This window comes from Zalophus californianus, chromosome 10 (assembly GCF_009762305.2).
Source record: "Zalophus californianus isolate mZalCal1 chromosome 10, mZalCal1.pri.v2, whole genome shotgun sequence".
Classification (NCBI taxonomy): domain Eukaryota; kingdom Metazoa; phylum Chordata; class Mammalia; order Carnivora; family Otariidae; genus Zalophus; species Zalophus californianus.
Genome location: NC_045604.1, coordinates 55,730,521 through 55,737,791, shown reverse-complemented (window position 1 = coordinate 55,737,791; position 7,271 = coordinate 55,730,521). Strand labels below are relative to the sequence as shown.

General features: G+C 37.7%; 1 pseudogene; it reads left to right on the top strand.

The window, feature by feature from the left end:
* The first annotated feature begins 1,139 nt into the window (after positions 1 to 1,139).
* On the top strand, positions 1,140 to 4,480 carry LOC113932820 (annotated as a pseudogene).
* The last annotated feature ends 2,791 nt before the right edge of the window (positions 4,481 to 7,271 follow it).

Here is a 7,271-nt window from a genome sequence, read left to right as displayed (position 1 = left end):
GTTCTCCATATATGATGCTTGAACCAGCAGTATCAGCATCTCCCAGAAACTTGTTATAAATATAAATTGTTGGGCCCTACCCCAGGTCTGTGGAATCAGAAATCATGGAGGTGGGGCCCACCAACCTGTGTTTTTGAAAATCCTCCAGGTGATTCTAATAGTTTAAACCTGAGAACCACTGTCTTACATTCTTTACTACTGAGTCATGTGAATACTTCTTGCCTTCCAGGAAGACCGAATCTAAGCATGTTTTGTAATTCTCTTATAAATTCTTTTTTTTTAAGTTTTTATTTAAATTCCAGTTAGTTAGCATACAGTGTAATATTAGTTTCAGGTGTACAATTGAGTGATCCAACACTTCCATACCACACCCAGTGCTCATCACAAGTGCCCTCTTTAATCCCCATCACCTATTTCACCCATCCCAAAGTACCTTGCATAATGGAATTATGCTGATTCCATAAATCATTGTTGATTTAATAAGTTTAATAATAAATCCTTGTTTATCTATTAAGCATTGTCTCTAAAGGCTCAAAGACTGTCTGTGGGCACCCATTTTGAGAATGAAATGAGCCATGATCTGTTTGCTTGAAATAAATCACAGAAGTCAGTGTACATTCTTTTAGTAATCAGAGTTATTTATTGCCTTGTCTAGAGCTCTTCCCACTGTTATTAACAACTGAAAGGAAGATTCTATGTCAAGGTTATCTAGGAGAGTAAGAGAGAAACTGTGGAGAGTGAGCTGGGTTGAGGTCACGTACTATTTATTGGTAAAGACAACTTTTCAGAGACACAAGGCCTCTATTATTTTGGCAAATAGTATTTGTTTATTTCTTTTGCTTCGTCTCTTTCCAGACTTTGTTTCTCTTCTTTGGTGTCTCCTTTTTGCCTTTTTCCTTGCTTTCTATTCTGTTATCTCTGATCCACAATTGACTCTCATGATCTGGCTCAGCAGCTCAGCAGCTCCCATGTCCACATGAGTCACCGGCACCCGGTTTAGAGGTCATCCTGCTCATGGTGTGCTGGTGAATGCTTAACAACCAGCTCTCTGGAAATAATACCAATTGCTCTGGTGTACTCTTACCATGGCTAATTTCAAGCTATCAAAGGGACATCATTAAACATAGAATTGGGGAGAAATGCCTGGTAGTGCATCATTATTTAATATTTCCATCATACAGATATAATACATGTAAATAACCTCAAAGGTATATAAGAGTAAAATGGAGCAAAAGAAATAGCAAGTGATAAGTTTTGAGTATTTATTACCTTTATTTCTTCCTAGTTTTCTAAAACTTACTTTTTTAATAATGACTTTTTAATTTTAACTCCAGTGTAGTAAACATACAGTGTTATATTAGTTTCAGGTGTACTATGTGGCAATTCAACAATTTTATACATTACTCAGTGCTCATCGTGCTAAGTGGACTCTTAATCCCCTTCACCTGTTTCAGCCATCCCTCACCTCCCTCCCCTCTGGCAACCATCGGTTTGTTCTCTATAGTTAAGAGTCTGTTTTAACAATCAGCTTACAAAGTTTTTGACAATTTGACAATTGAATCTTGTGAAGCATTCCCAGCACATGACTGCATGCTGCCCAAACTCAGACGTGTGTGTGCCAAATGCTACCTCAAGTCTCCTTCTAGTTCCAAAATCCAACCATTTTCCTCTTTTATATATAGATAGAAAATGTCTGCAGCTTATTAATATCCATCTTGGATGCCTTCCTTTCAAAAGACAAGACTGTTATAATTCGGGCCTTAATCACCCTTCGAAGACTTTTAGTCAAACTGGACAAGGTGACCTACTCCTCTTTGTGTACTAGAATTGCTTCCAGCTACTGTCCTCTGATGGATCATGTGAGTTACACAGTTAGATATGTGAAATCATTAAGTTTTATAATTAAGCTGAAGCCCCAGCTGAGGCAGTGATATTACATTTCAGAATAAATCAACAGAAGATAGTCATTTTGTGCTGAGCTACCATTTCTTCTCCAGAGATAACAATATTAGTCAAAGAAGTACTATCTATCTATATATATATATAGTTATATACATATACAACTACATTTTATATATTTGTGTGTGTGTGGAGATATATATATATATACATATATATAACTACACTGTGAGAACCTGGAAAAGTTTGTCCCTAAGAGAGGAGAATCAAAGAACAGCCTCTGTCTTTGGAGGAAAGAGAAATTGTATGTAGCTTAGGGCTATATATTGGCTGACCCTAGATCAGGGCTGCCTGGGTTCAAATCATTATTCTGGCTCCACCTAAGCAGGTGATTCAGTTTCTTACTGCTTCAGTAATCCCCCCAATAAAATAGAAAGAGTAGAAGGTGTATTATGGACATTAGAGATGACATGTTAATGTTCCCAGTGTGTTTGTTATTATCATATAAAACTCAAAAGATCTTTCATCGGGATGCTTGAGTGGCTCAGTTGGCTAAGCATCTGTCTTCAGCTCAGGTCATGATCTCAGGGTTTTGTTATCGAGTCCAGAATTGGGCTCCTTGCTCAGAGGGGGCCTACTTCTCCTTCTGCCTGCCCCTCCCCCTGCTTGTGCTCTCTCTCTCTCTCTCTCTCTCTCTGATAAATAAAATCATTTAAAAAAAATAAAAGATCTTTAATCAAAAAGTTGTGCACTTTGAAAATTCTTGTTTTGTATGGTAAATGTATTCCAGAAAAGTTGGATGACAGTAACATACTTTAATAAGCAAAGACACTTTGGTATGCCATATGGAATATTTATATTTAAAGATTTATATAATGAGTTGTTTGTGAATCAGATAATTATTTCATAGAAAATTATTTTCCAAAAATTTATAAGTTCTTAATTATCCAGATTTCATTGAAGAAGGGAATATTATTAAATTATAGAAAGAAGTAATTTAATGGCAAGAATTATTTTCAAAAAGACATAAGGATAATAATAGTAATAATAATAGTGGCTGGATTTATTGAGCATTTACTAAGTACCAGTCACTATTCTAAGGGATCTACATGTACTATCTTATATAATTCTCTAAACAACTATTACTATTATCCAGTTTACATACAAGGAAAATGAAGCAAAGAGAAGTGAATATTTGGCAAGTTCACACAGCTAGTAAGTAGTTGGAATGTCCATGTAAAAAAAAAATATTTTCAAAATGAAATCACTTGGGGGAAAAAAAATGAAACTAAACTAAATAAATAATCAAACCACACCAAGTGAAAAGAAGCAAAATCAGAGAGAAGAGAAAATGACCAAATATCAATTTACCCTAAGTCATTCCTTGGAGATAGAGTGTTTGAAAAATATTAGGATATCAATGAAACTATGATACTGTGTTTCTCCATATTTAAAGAAAAACAATGACAGGCCTGCGGCCCACAATCTCCCTGGCCACCTCCCCCAGGCATGACACAAGGCCTCGGCTCCCTAGGGCAACAGCACCGCACAGCACCTGGACTCCAAGCTCCGTGCCAAAGCTGATGGTGAGAACATCAGCTCCATGTTCCAGGAGGAAGGGATGATGGAGTCAGTGCACACCTGTCAAGACCACAGTTATTTAGCGACCAACATGAACAAAAATGTCAGCTTTGCTAATTTGAGAATTTACCCACATGGATTGGTGTTGTCAGACCTTCAGAGTTACCGCCAGTCTTTTGAACAAAAGAGAAGCAAGAATGAAAGACTTGAGTCAGGACAGTACTGGCCGGGTGAAGCAATGACCACCCATAGTTCGAGGAAGGGCCATAGACAGATACCGACCCACCAGTAATGGTCGCCTGGTTGAGTAAGACATAGATGTAGTGGTGTATGATGGAGATTCACTTTATCAGAACACTAAAATTCTACAATCGAAGCAGTTTGGAAATACTCTAATCCTTAGTGGGGCTGTTACTCTGGCGGAGAGTGATTTGGGTATCCCCAGGCCATCATGCGCAGTGGGAAGGACTAAAAATAAAGAGGCAAAGACGCACTGATTCTGGGGGGTGGAGATGGGGCATTTTATGTGAAATAGTCAAACTGAAACCAAAGATGGTCACTATGGCAAGAAATTGGCCAAATGGATGGATGTAAGAAACACATGCGAAAAACATGTGGCCACGTCTTACACAGTCTTAAAGGAGACTGCCCTCAGGTCCTACTAGAAGACTGTATTCCAGTGCCGAAGAGGGAAACCAAAGAAGGGAGAGAGTTTGACTATATGATTAATGATTTCACAGCTGTTCCAATCGCCACATCTCCAGAAGAAGATTCCACATGGGAGTTTCTCAGATTGATTCTTGACCTCTCAGTGAAAGTACTGAAACAGGATGGGAAATATTTCACACAGGGTAAATGTGTCAATTTGAGGGAAGCCCTATCACTCTATGAAAAACAGCATTGGCACCTGTATTGTCTTATGGAATTCTTGAAGGAGTTCCTCTGTGTTACTTCAAACTTGGACTTGTATTTTACAGTTTGGAAGAAAGCTAAACCTTGAAGACCTGTATCCCCTAATCGTGTGTGCTGCAAATAGCCTTCCTGACCTTCATATGCCATACAGGAGATTGGAATGAGTCAGGCAATTGATTATGAATTCTTTCAGGTTTTCTTTTTTTTAATTATTATTTTTAATTTTTAGAAAAGCAAATGGAAAATGTATATGTTGATGAGCTAGGGTGGGTTGTTGATGGTGGTTTTTTGTTGTTTTGTTTTTTTTTTGAAAGTCAGCTGAAGAATGATTAGACAGCACAGGGAAGGCTGCTAAAGGCACTGAACCCCTAGAATGTGATTTTTGTTACTTTTTTGTGTGTGTTGGGGGTGCTTTTTGTTTTTGCTTTGGTAGACTTCAAATTTGGTTGGAGGAATGAACATCATTGTTTTGTACTTGATGCTGTTTCCCAAAAGATTTACCTAGATATTAAAATTTGGTGCTTATAAGAAAGAGTTGAGAAAAAAATGAATAGCAATGTTCTGATTAAAAATACAAATGAGAAAAAAATTAAAAAGAAGAGAAAAAATAACTTGCTCAAGCTTACCCAATCTTTGGGCGACAAAACTGGGATTTCAGCGGGTGTGGGGCATTTCAAAGCTCTTTCCACTAGTCCAGATAGGCTTTCAATGGTTAGCGTATATCTTCCTGTAGACCAAGGATACAAACAGGTAACCCACAGATGAATACAACTTGCAGGTGTGTTAAGTTTGAGTCTCAAACAGTGTAAGTCCAATATTTTTAAACTGGGAGATTTCTCACAGAAATCTGAATTGTAAATGAAGTTTCAGAAGATTTGAGAATACTAGAGCCCACAAAACTACCTGGCAACACTCTGCAGGAGCTGGATGCCCTCTCTGAGAGAGGGCCAGAGCTTTCCTTTGTCTCAGCCTCCCTGGTCTCCCTGCTTTCCTTGAATGCCACCTGCTTTGCTCATTTACATCAGCTTTCCAGCCCCTAGGACATGATTTGATGACCATTGCTTTATGTTTTCACTTTGATCCACATATACAACATAAGAAGGTATATTAGCCATTTGTATTTTCTTGGGAATATATCTGATATGTTCCTGAGAACAGAAAGTAAAAAAAAAAAAAAAAAAAAATTAATGAAATCATAAACATTTCCTAAAAACTGGAAAGTGATATTATATTTTTTAAAAAATTAACCTCTTCTCTAACTTGCAATTTTTCTCTTCTACCTCTTTATAATCCCATAACCTTCCTATCTGGCATAAGCAAGGCCTTAGAAAGCTGGTTCTACGCCAGTATGCAAAGAGCTCCCATTGGTATTCACTGGCAATCTGCAAAGGTCTACAGCATTTGAATACACCATGTTGCTTTACTTTAAGTACCTTTACAGAAATTACTTCCAGGTTATACAGATTATTCCAGTTTATCTTTTTAGGACATTATTAAATACTGTCTTCCTAAATTTAAGAAACACTTTTCTTTTTTTTTTTTTAAGATTTATTTATTTGACAGAGAGAGAGACAGTGAGAGAAGGAACACAAGCAGGGGGAGTGGGTGAGGGAGAAGCAGGCTTCCCGCGGAGCACGGAGCCCTATGCGGGGCTCGATTCCGGGACCCTGGGATCATGCCCGAGCCAAAGGCAGACACCCAAAGACTGGGCTACCCAGGCGCCCCCTAAGAAAACACTTTTCACAGGGAATTTTTCTAATGCATTTTTAATTTTGGTAAGCAAATCTTTATTTTACAATCAAAAAAAGAGCTGACTACTTAGACCCAGGTGAATCTTTTCTAAAAACAAATGATAAGGATGCCTGGGTGGCTCAGTAGATTAAGCATCTGTGTTACGCTCAGGTCATGAGCTGGGGTCCTAGGATCGAGTCCCACGTTCGGCTCCTCGCTTAGCAGGGAGCCTGCTTCGCCCTTTACCCCTCCTCCACTTGTGCTCTCTCTCTCTCTCTCTGACAAATAAATAAATAACCTTAAAAAATTTTTAAAAACAAAATAAAAATAATTGATAATAATTATATATGTATGTATGAACACATATCTACACGGTATATATACACATATAGTATATATACATGTAAATATATTAAACATATATATATTAAAGTGTGAGATATATATATCTCCCACTGCTTAAAGAAAAGAACCCAGTGATATCCTCAAATGAGGCCTTTTTCTGTGTGCATATTCTAGAGTAATGGAGGCATTCGGAGTATGGCCATTCAACACTTTGGTGAATTACTCAGGGACATGAGTCAGTACACATGGATGCTGAATGATGTGGTTCTTGGAGGCTTGGTGCCTCTGATCCTGTTTTTGGAGGACACAGAAATAAGAGTGGTTCAAGTAAGTCCTACAATCTTTTTTTTCTTAATTTTGCAGAGAATCTCAGTGTTTTATGTAACATCAGATGAACAGATCCTCAGTGACCTTTTTCTACTTCACAGGCATGTAAGTATACATTAGCAATTTGTGTCTCAGAATTAAATTGGCCAACATCGTATTTGCTCAAAGACGAATTTTACAGTTTTGAGGTGGTGGTGCTCAACATCTGTAACAATCTTGTAAGTAACCCCTCAGTATTTACTACCGTAAGAGTTATAGAAATAATTTTAAAGGAGATCCCAAGTGATGAAAGGTGTGGCAGGGACAAGAGTGGATCCTGGAGAAGGAATGTGAAGAAAAGATAACACATGAGTAATTACAGCTAGGGCTTAAGACCAGAAAAAAATTCAATTTTCCATTACCTCTTCCCTGACATTGATTCTCTCTGATTTTCTTTCTCCAACTCACCCACTTTTAGCTATGGATGGTTATAAAGA